Source organism: Rana temporaria, chromosome 1 (assembly GCF_905171775.1).
Source record: "Rana temporaria chromosome 1, aRanTem1.1, whole genome shotgun sequence".
In the NCBI taxonomy this organism is placed as follows: domain Eukaryota; kingdom Metazoa; phylum Chordata; class Amphibia; order Anura; family Ranidae; genus Rana; species Rana temporaria.
In genome coordinates, this window is record NC_053489.1 from 78,614,167 (window position 1) to 78,625,552 (window position 11,386).

The window sequence follows — 11,386 nt, forward strand, 5'->3', positions numbered from 1 at the left end:
ATTTTATAAAAAATTAAAATAAAAAAAATATTTAACTTTTTGCATTTATGTGCCCCAAAATTCACTTTAGTGTATTTTTTTACTGAAATTTTGCATTCCAAAACCAATATGCGAGAAAAAAAAATTGGAACTAGCACCATTTTATTCTCCCAGGTATCTGATTTCAGAAAATATATAATGTTTGGGAGTCAAAGTGATATTGAAGTCTTTTTTTTTTTTTTTTTTGATCTCCAGGCCCCTCCTGTTCAGTGCCCCTACAGCAAGCAGCGTGCTATGGGGGCACCCGAGCTGAATCACAGCCCCCTGTGTCCATTCAGACATAGACCTGCAGCCCAGACCCACCCCTTTCTGTCATCATTGGCTGACTGACTAACAGCAGGAAAAGCTAATGGTGCCACGCTGCTCTCTCAGCCAATGAGAAGGGGAATCCCAGGCAGCTGAGACACCCCTGCAACATTGCTGGATATATATGGGCATAGGTAGGTATTAGGGGCAGCACACAGGCTTTAGAATAGAATGCATCAAGATAAAAAAAACGTCTGCCTTTACCACCACTTCAGATCCGGAAGGTTTACTCCCTTAATGACCATGCCATTTTTTTGCGATAAGGCACTGTGGTGCTTTAACTGACAATTGTGCAGTCTCACAACGCCATACCCAAACAACATTTATGTAATTTCTTTCCACACAAATAGATATTTATTTTGGTGGTATTTGATCCATAAAAATATCCCATAGTATGTAGACAAACTTTTGCGCAAACCAATCAATATACACTTATTTGGATTTTTTTTTTTACCAAAAATAGCAGCATACAATTTTTTCATAAATTTAAGCCAATATGTATGCTGCTATTTTTTGTAAAAAAAATCCCAATAAGTGTATATTGATTGGTTGGCGCAAAGGTTTGTCTACAAACTATGGGATATTTTTGTGGACCTTTTTTTTTTTTACTAGTAACGGTGGCGATCAGCGATTGTTGCAGTGGACAAATCTGACACTAAGTGAAACTTTGGGGACCAGTGACACCAATACAGTGATTAGTGCAAAAAAAAAAAAAAAAAAAAAAAAAAAAGTGGTCTGTCGCTGTATAAATGACACTGGCAGGGAAGGGGCAATCAAAGGTTAAGTTAAGTGTGCTGCTCCTAGGGAATGCTGACACTGGAGGAAAACAGAGATCCGTGTTTCTGCTTAGCAGAAACACAAGATCTCAATTTTTCTCCCTCACAGAACCGCGGTCTGCCTTGTTTCTGTCTCTCCTCTGAATAGCCGCAGGTGGCCAATCAAAGCGCGAGTGCAGCGACGGCGGTGCATGGGTGCCAGGAGCCGACAAAGGCAATGACGTACAGGTATCCAATTATGTGCTATGGGTTGCCCTGCCGCAGTAAATGCACATCTTTAGGCCTAAAAATTTTTAAATTTTTTTGTGCAAGCACGTTTAAAAAAATAACAGCTCTGGCATTGAAAGGGGTACATTTTTCTATTAGGAAATATAATAAAATACTGTTACGGCCATGAGGAAGGGTACAGGCACCGCAATAATATATTAGATTCTACACTACCCCCATTCTATTCAGAACTAAGAATATAAAAACAGATCTAGCCAATGTGAACAATCATCAGTAGAACCCCTCTGTGCTGAGGGCACCCATGTTTATGCCAGGCTACAAGTGGGCTCCTTGCTGTGCTTCACCCTCCATCATGTACATTGTGCACCCTGAAGTAGTAAACATGCAAAAAGAACAACTCCTTATTCTATCTTTGCAAAAAGTCATTTCTCCTCTCAGAGGAAGCGCTATAGCAGTGAGAACATCCTCTTGCTGCAGTTAGATTAACAAAAAAACATATGTAGCTTCTCTATCCCTGACCCCTACTTCGTTACAGTTTTGGGGTCACAATAACAAAGAATGGCAGTTCAATCATTTTTGCACATTCCATGAATATACAAAATACTGCGAGGTATAATCACTAGCGTGAATGGGGCTATATATATATATATATATATATATATATATATATATATATATATATATATATATATATATAATGATGATCTCCTTTAAATCTACCAACAGCCTACCCGATTTGATTGTTTACATTTGTCCTCATATTACATGAAACCATACAGAGACTCTATATAGCAGAGGTCTCAAACTGGTAGCCCTCCAGCTGTTACAGAACTACAAGTCCCATCATGCCTCTGCCTGTGAGAATCATGCTTGTAACTGTCAGCCTTGCAATGCCTCATGGGACTTGTAGTTCTGTAACAGCTGAAGTGCCGCCAGTTTGAGACCCCAGCTCTATAGCGTATGGCCAGCCCTAAAGCGATATTAAAGTCTTTTTTTTTTCTTCTAAAATAAACATGTTATACTTGCCTGCTCTGTGTAATGGTTTTGCACAGAGCAGCCCAGATCCTCCTCTCCTCAGGTCCCATGCCCCTCCCTCTTGCAGAGTGCCCCCACAGCAAGCAGCTTTCTGTGGGGGCACCCAAGCAGGCGCGCTCCTGAGCTGCGGCACTGTGTCCATTCCCACACAGAGCCTCAACCCGCCCCCTCCTGATTGGCTCACTGGTGGTGACAGACAGCAGCAGGAGCCAATGGCTTAAAGCCAGGGAAAATGTTTGTACCAATTGAAATGTATAAATCATTTACACTACTCCATGGTAACAAGTATAACACTAAAATATACACAATGGGGGGAGGGGGGGGGATGATTAACATTCATACACACACCAGAATTTATGCGTAGAAATGAGGATGGAAATATGTGTGCCAATTTCTAAAAGAGGTCTTTCACGCCTACAAAGTATAGCAGACTTATCAGCACTTCTTGTTCCCTTTTCTTGTGAAAAACAAACAAGATAATCATATTGTATCTTTTACAACCAGCTAAAAAATCAAAGCAACCATCACGTACCACGCATTGTTCACAAGGCAGGAAAAGGTCAGAGCATAAGTAGTTTGGCTGAATTTCTTCTGCAATAAACAATCACACCTCTCACATGGTCTCAGATGCATGTATATTGAACAGTCATTCATCTTTGCCTTAGGAAGAACTCCATATAAACCAGAATTATATCCATCATTTCTAATAGAAGAGCCAATTAAAAGCATTATAAACATTCCTACCTGCACCTAGGATGTTCACCTATGCAAGATGTGCATGGATCATGTAGGTGCAAGATTTGTTCTTACACAGACCGCCGCACGCCAATGTACGTCAGCAGAATGGCACGGCTGCGCATATTGGTGTACAGGTACGTCGTCTTTAATATGCGCAGCCGTGGGTTGCGCTCGCGACCCAGTCGGATACTCCATGACCGCGGAACCCAATCGCCGCTGGTGTCCCACTATCGGGTCACAGAGCTGAAGAACAGGGAGAGGTAAGTGTAAAACAAACCTCTCCCTGTGCTTCCTAGTCAGACTGTCACTGATCATCTGTTCCCTGTCATAGGAAACGACGATCAGTGACGTCACACGCCAAGCCACGCCCCCACACAGTAAGAATCACTCCCTTAGGGCACACTTAACCCCTTCAGTGCTCCCTACAGGTTAACCCCTTCACAGTAATCAGTGCATTTTTATAGCACTGATCGCTGTAAAAATTACAATGGTCCCAAAATAGTGTCAAAAGTGTCCGCCATAATGTCACAGTCACGATTAATTTTTTTTTATAATATATATATATATATATATTAAAAATGGCATAAAACTATCCCCCATTTTGTAAACGCTATAACTTTTGCGCAAACCAATCAATATACGCTTATTTCGATGATTTTTTTTACCAAAAATATGTAGAAGAATACATATCGGCCTAAACTGAGGGAAAAAATGTTTATATATTTTTGGGGGATTATTATAGTAAAAAAACATTAAAAAAAAATCAAAATCATCGCTTTATTTTAGTTTATAGCACAAAAAATAGAAACCGCAGAGGTGATCAAATACCACCAAAAGAAAGCTCTATTTGTGGGAAAACCACGCAATTGTCAGTTAAAGCGACGCAGTGCCGAATCGCAAAAAAGGGGCCTGGTCCTTTAGCAACGAAATGGTCCGGGGATTAAAGCGGTTGTAAACCGCATAAACTTTTTTTTTTTTTTTTAAACCTGCAAGGCAAAAGGCATAATCGGCTAGTATGCACCGCATACTAGCCGATTATGAAATACTTACCTCGGAACGAGGTGACCACCACTTAACTGGTCCACGCCGAGCAGGATGTCATCTTGCTCCGGCGTGTCTTCTGGGTATCGCCGCTCCATCGCTGTGATTGGCTGGAGCGGCGATGACGTCACTCCCGCGTGGGAGATTTAAATTCGGCAAGGTCCGGCGGATGCCAGTCCTTTCGCCGTGGATTCCCCCCTGCGCATGCGCCGCCCGCATTGCGAGGGGAATATCTCCTAAACCGTGCAGGTTTAGGAGATATTCTCCTTACCTACAGGTAAGCCTTATTATAGGCTTACCTGTAGGTAAAAGTCAAAATAGTGGGTTTACAACCACTTTAAATAGTTCAAGTCCCAAAGGGCGACTCTTTTTCTGTATATGTATATAGGGATGGAGGTGCATCACTGGTGACTGTAGACCTTTTGTTTTTGTTTCTATTGATCATGTAGTTGCATGGTGTCATTTGTTGCCCTATACATACTACAGCCTATACTAAAGTCATCATATTCGCGTGTCAGAAATTTCTGTTTAAACATGTAGCATGGCACTGCACAGGTTAATGCATACCCTCTGTCTGTATTCTAAGAACTGATACTTCCTTTGTATAAACTACATATCCCACAATCCCTGGGTCTCTCATTCTAGCACTGGTGCAGGTGAGAGCTTAACAGCAATTAGATCTGACACAGACATAAGCAGGCAGAGCAATGAAGGGAAGAGATTTTTTTTTTTTATCCAGTGTTAGGCCTCATGTACACTGCTGCTGGTAAACAGACGTTTAGAGCCGTTTCACACAGGGGCAACACGACTTCTAGCACGACTTTGGGAGGCAACTTGGACAAGACTTGAGTATGAATCATCAGGCAACTTACAAGGCAACTTCAAGTCGCCTCCAGGACAGTACAAGGCAACTTCAAGTCGCCTCCAGGACAGGAGGCTTTCCAGTGGCCAAACAATGAGCTCTGTGGGAGAGAGGGGGAGGGGGGGGGTTTGCCTGAGAAATGTATGTTATCTTCCTGTATTGTTGCTTCAGTTAAGACAGTGATCTGACTTCTGAGGCGACTTCCATTGAAATCAATGGCTACAAGTTGCCTACAAGTTGCCTAGAAGTCGGATTGATGTAGTACAGGAACCTTTTCTGAAGTCGGACCGACTTCAGTAGTGTACATTAAGATGGCTCCCATTCATTTTCTCGACCGCGCGACTTGAAGTCGGACCCCAGGTCGCCCCAGTGTGAACCGGCTCTTAGGAGCAGTTGGGCATTTTTTTCCAACTGCTTCTAAACTCTCCTTTATGTTATCTTATCAATACATGTACACAGGGTCGTTTTACAGTCGCTTCTAGGCAGTTGAGTTTAAAGGCTTTTTTCTTTGGAACGCTAAAAAAATGGGTTCAGAAGCAGAGTTTAGAGGCATTTCAAGCGGCAAACGCGGCCAAACGTGGTAACTCACGTTAGCCACGTTTCGTTTACAGGCATTTTTCGCCATTTTGGAAAATATATATATATTTTTTAAAGAAATGCTTCTAAACGCAAACTGATGTTTTAGACGTGGGTTACGACGGCTGTGTGCATTCGATAAACTGTCCATATATTTCACAAGCAACTTTAAACTTTAAGGGCTCTTTCACACGGAGCGGACCGTTTCCGGGTCCGCTCCGTGTGTCCGCCATAGCTCAGCGGGGATCCCCGCTGAGCTGTCGGCGGATAGGGCGGTCCCCGCACACAGTGCAGGGACCGCCCTGTCTCTGTTCCGCTGTCCCCTATGGGGGATCGGATGCAGACGGACCGTCTGTCCGTCTGCATCCGGTCCGTTCCGCCGAATGGAAGAAAAATAGGGTTTCTTCCGTTCGGAAAAGCGGATCCCGACTGACGCGGATGCTAGCGGATGCTCCATCCGCTAACGGACGCGTTCCCATAGGGATTCATTACAAGTCCGTTAACGGACTTGTAATGAACGGACGAACGGTCCGCTCGTGTGAAAGGACCCTAACTTTGATAGAAGAAAAAGCCTTGATGATCCTGCTGGGAAAACACCCTGCTGTGTGAAACCATGCAAACAATATTTATTAAAATGAATGCGGTTTGAATGATTTTACACTATGTGGAGAACATATACATCTCTACGTTGGTGGCGGCGCACACAGCAGGGTGTTTTCCCAGCAGGATCAACAAGGCTTTTTCTTCTATCAAAGTTGAAGTTTAAAGTTACTTGTAAAATTTATGGACAGTTTTCTTTTTTCATTACACTATATAGGTGACACTTCATTATGTGCATTTTGATCCATTTGACATAATATCCGAGTTATATTTAACACGTATTTCTGACGTCACGTCACTTTATTTCACTGTTCACATTGGCAAGTGCTGCGCTATTTCTTTTTGTTATTTCACAAGGATATGTGGAGTTGCAGTGCTTGCTGCTGCTCATTCTAGAGCAGGGATATGCAATTAGCGGACCTCCAGCTGTTGCAAAACTACAAGTTCCATCATGCCTCTGCCTCTGGGTGTCATGCTTGTGGCTGTCAGTCTTGCTATGCCTCATGGGACTTGCAGTTCTGCAACAGCTGGAGGTCCGCTAATTGCATATCCCTGCTCTAGAGGCTAATAGCGCAGTATATTTCTAGGGATTACTACTCTGATAATAACAAGATACATACAGCTACATTGTAAACCACAAACGTCAATGACTACTACTATTGTGTTCCAACTTTCCTTTGATTAAAAAAATAAATCTAAATCCAAGAGACATCCATCACCATTGCCACCAAATGAAAGCCAAATTGGTTAGAAAAAAAATAAATAAAAGAAGATGCTGTATAATCCACCTGGATGGACTAGGTAGTTCCAATGAGAAGTACAGTTCTAATAACATGTAAAAAGTTGCAAAAGTTCAGATGTTAGGATTTGTTTAACCCTTTCATCATGAAGGGGTTAATCTGGTAATTCTGCCATTAACTCACTTCATGTCTTAAGGTGACAACCATTCTGAGCAGTGTTGTCACTCTCGTCACGTGTTAGGACTACATAACACTTCCCTCTCTATCATCAGGGGGAGGAGCAAATAACAGACATTTATTGTTACAGTTTATAACAGACGATCTGCATCTCCTTTCCACATCCCTGATCAGTTCAGAACACAAACCACCAATACATCCACGTGTAATAAAAGACACCACCAGCCAACAATAATACAATGCTGCATTGACAGGTCAGCCCCAGCTCCTCTTGCAGCCAATTAAAAACATGTGGTTGCTCTGGGCAACAACGTTGTTTTTTCTCTCTATAAAGTTGGTTGTCAATAATCAGACTTGTAGAGTCAGCGTCTCCAGCAATCAATGGGATAGTTATGAGAGCAGAGAAGGGATGAAATAAGCAGAGATGAGCTGGAGGAGGGGGGAGTGGGAAAAGCTGAGGGAAGGAAGAGGAGGATGAGAAGGGAGAGGATGAGGAGGATGAGAATGGAGAGGATGAGGAGGATGAGAAGGGAGAGGGTGAGGAGGATGAGAAGGGAGAGGGTGAGGAGGATTAGAATGGAGAGGGTGAGGAGGATTAGAATGGAGAGGGTGAGGAGGATGAGAAGGGAGAGGGTGAGGAGGATGAGAATGGAGAGGGTGAGGAGGATGAGAAGGGAGAGGGTGAGGAGGATGAGAATGGAGAGGGTGAGGAGGATGAGAAGGGAGAGGGTGAGGAGGATGAGAATGGAGAGGGTGAGGAGGATGAGAAGGGAGAGGGTGAGGAGGATGAGAAGGGAGAGGGTGAGGAGGATGAGAAGGGAGAGGGTGAGGAGGGTGAGAAGGGAGAGGGTGAGGAGGGTGAGAAGGGAGAGGGTGAGGAGGGTGAGACGGGAGAGGGTGTGGAGGGTGAGAAGGGAGAGGGTGAGAAGGGAGAGGGTGAGGAGGGTGAGAAGGGAGAGGGTGAGGAGGGTGAGAAGGGAGAGGGTGAGGAGGGTGAGACGGGAGAGGGTGAGGAGGGTGAGAAGGGAGAGGGTGAGGAGGGTGAGAAGGGAGAGGGTGAGAAGGGTGAGAAGGGAGAGGGTGAGAAGGGAGAGGGTGAGAAGGGAGAGATGATGAGAAGGGAGAGATGATGAGAAGGGAGAGATGATGAGAAGGGAAGAGATGATGAGAAGGGAGAAGAAGGGAGGGAAGAGATGATGAGAAGGGAGAAGAAGGGAGGGAAGAGATGATGAGAGAAGAAGGGAGGGAAGAGATGATGAGAGAGAAGGGAGGGGAAGAGATGATGAGAGAGAAGGGAAGGGAAGAGATGATGAGAGAGAAGAGAAGGGAAGAGATGATGAGAGAGAAGGGAAGAGATGATGAGAAGGGAGAAGAGAAGGGAAGAGATGATGAGAGAAGAAGGGAGGGAAGAGATGATGAGAGAAGAAGGGAGGGAAGAGATGATGAGAGAGAAGGGAAGAGATGATGAGAAGGGAGAAGAGAAGGGAAGAGATGATGAGAGAAGAAGGGAGGGAAGAGATGATGAGAGAGAAGGGAAGGGAAGAGATGATGAGAGAGAAGGGAGGGGAAGAGATGATGAGAGAGAAGGGAAGGGAAGAGATGATGAGAGAGAAGAGAAGGGAAGAGATGATGAGAGAGAAGGGAAGGGAAGAGATGATGAGAGAGAAGAGAAGGGAAGAGATGATGAGAGAGAAGAGAAGGGAAGAGATGATGAGAGAGGAGAGAAGGGAAGAGATGAGATGATGAGAGAGGAGAGAAGGGAAGAGATGATGAGAGAGAAGAGAAGAGATGATGAGAGAGAAGAGAAGGGAAGAGATGATGAGAGAGAAGAGAAGGGAAGAGATGATGAGAGAGAAGGGAAGGGAAGAGATGATGAGAGAGAAGGGAAGGGAAGAGATGATGAGAGAGAAGGGAAGAGATGATGAGAGAGAAGAGAAGGGAAGAGATGATGAGAGAGAAGGGAAGGGAAGAGATGATGAGAGAGAAGGGAAGGGAAGAGATGATGAGAGAGAAGAAGGGAAGAGATGATGAGAGAGAAGGGAAGGGAAGAGATGATGAGAGAGAAGGGAAGGGAAGAGATGATGAGAGAGAAGGGAAGGGAAGAGATGATGAGAGAGAAGGGAAGAGATGATGAGAGAGAAGAAGGGAAGGGAAGAGATGATGAGAGAGAAGAAGGGAAGGGAAGAGATGATGAGAGAGAAGGGAAGAGATGATGAGAGAGAAGAAGGGAAGGGAAGAGATGATGAGAGAGAAGAAGGGAAGGGAAGAGATGATGAGAGAGAAGAAGGGAAGGGAAAAGATGATGAGAGAGAAGAAGGGAAGAGATGATGAGAGAGAAGAAGGGAAGAGATGATGAGAGAGAAGAAGGGAAGAGATGATGAGAGAGAAGAAGGGAAGAGATGATGAGAGAGAAGAAGGGAAGAGATGATGAGAGAGAAGAAGGGAAGAGATGATGAGAGAGAAGGGAAGAGATGAGATGATGAGAGAGAAGGGAAGGGATGAGATGAGAAAAGAAGAGATAACAGGAGAAGAGATGAGAAACTCCGAGAAGAGAAGGTGAGCACAGACACTGTCACTATAGAGAAGTCCCGTCTCTCCTCTCCCTATACAGAGGTCCCGTCTCTCCTCTCCCTATACAGAGGTCCCGTCTCTCCTCTCCCTATACAGAGGTCCCGTCTCTCCTCTCCCTATACAGAGGTCCCGTCTCTCCTCTCCCTATACAGAGGTCCCGTCTCTCCTCTCCCTATACAGAGTTCCCGTCTCTCCTCTCCCGGGACTGGCCGTCCTATAGGGAAGGGTGTGACCGGCCTCCACAGACCAGGCTCGGACACTGACACGACCACCTCACTCACCAGCACAGCGCGGAGCCCCCAGTACAGCACACAGATCCGGTGTGTCTCCTCCAGAGGAAGGCCGTATCCGGCTCACACTCCACACCCAGGACTCCTCCTCCCCGGCCTCTCCACACACATCCCGCGGCCTCTCACTACAGGCTGAGCCCCTCAGACGGACATTTCGGTAACTGCTGGGAAAGCGGAGCACAGGAGTCCGCTACACGTAATTGGAGGAGAGCACCACGTGACTTCCTCACAACACAAAAAAAAAACATGATTCCTCCGCCCCGCCCACTCGCTCTGATTCACAGATCGTCACTCCCCTCTCCCCGCCTAGTCGCCGTTTGTCTGCCATGACTGGCTGCCCATCGCTCCCCTCTAACATCAAAGTGCCCGCCTACTTTGGCTGCACGTCAATCACACTTCCAGTAAACCCCGCCTCCTTCTCCGTCAGTGTATGTTCTGTTCTCGGTCACGCACAGTTCTCGCAGCCTGGCAGGACGTGGATGGGACAGATGTTGTAATTACCTGACGTAGTAATGAATGAAGTATAACTAAAAGCATTTCCATTACCAAGAGCCAGAAGAAAATCCCACATTTTGGGTTGTCACCAGAACAGGAACAGAGAGAAAATCTTCCAATGGGGACACCGGTTCTGGTGACAGCCATGGACCCCCCCCCCCCCCCACACGCACACACACTTTGGCTAGATGTCCTATTACTTCCTGTTTTGGCTGTGAAACAGGAAGTGAAAGGAAATCTCACCAATAGGACACACCCTTTCCAAAATGGAAGAACAAATTGTGCCTTCTGTGCTACTTTAACCACTTAAGGACCAGAAGGATTTGCCCCCTTAATCGATTGCCGACTGCCTCACACAGATTTACGTAGGCAGAATGGCACGGGCAGGCAAAGCAGGCGCACGTGGGACCCGTGAACTCGGTGTCCGCCGGTGTGCCGCGATCGGGTCACGGAATGACAGAACGGGGGGATGTCTTTGTAAACAAGGCAGCTCCCTGTTCTGCCTGGTGACACAGCACTGATCGTCTGTTCCCTCTCATCGGGAGCAATGATCAGTGACATGTCACAGTAAGACACACCTCCTAACACTTAGAACACATCCCTAGGACACACTTAACCCCTTCCCGCCCCCCTTGTGGTTAACCCCTTCACTGCCAGTCACATTTATACCGTAACCAGTGCATTTTTATAGCACTGATCGCTGTATAAATGTGAATGGTCTCAAAATAGTGTCAAAAGTGTCCAATATGTCCACCATAATGTCGCAGTCACGAAAAAAAAAATCGCAGATCACCGCCATTACAAGTAAAAAAAAAAATGTATAAAAAAAATGCCATAAATCTATCCCCTATTTTGTAGACGCTATAACTTTTGCGCAAACCTATCAATATACGCTCATTGCGATTTTTCTCC

At 45.3% G+C, this 11,386-nt stretch overlaps 1 protein-coding gene across 2 annotated transcripts in view; it reads right to left on the reverse strand.

Moving 5' to 3' along the window:
* IL6ST (interleukin 6 cytokine family signal transducer) overlaps nt 1-10,222 on the reverse strand; it is a 132,156-nt gene extending 121,934 nt beyond the window's left edge. Inside the window, exon 1 of one of the 2 annotated variants that reach the window (XM_040339495.1) lies at nt 9,971-10,222. The gene's annotated coding sequence lies outside the window, so the exon portion shown is untranslated. The remainder of the gene's footprint in view (nt 1-9,970) is intronic. The other variant, XM_040339501.1, reaches the window with a different exon arrangement.
* Between the last annotated feature and the right edge of the window lie 1,164 nt (nt 10,223-11,386).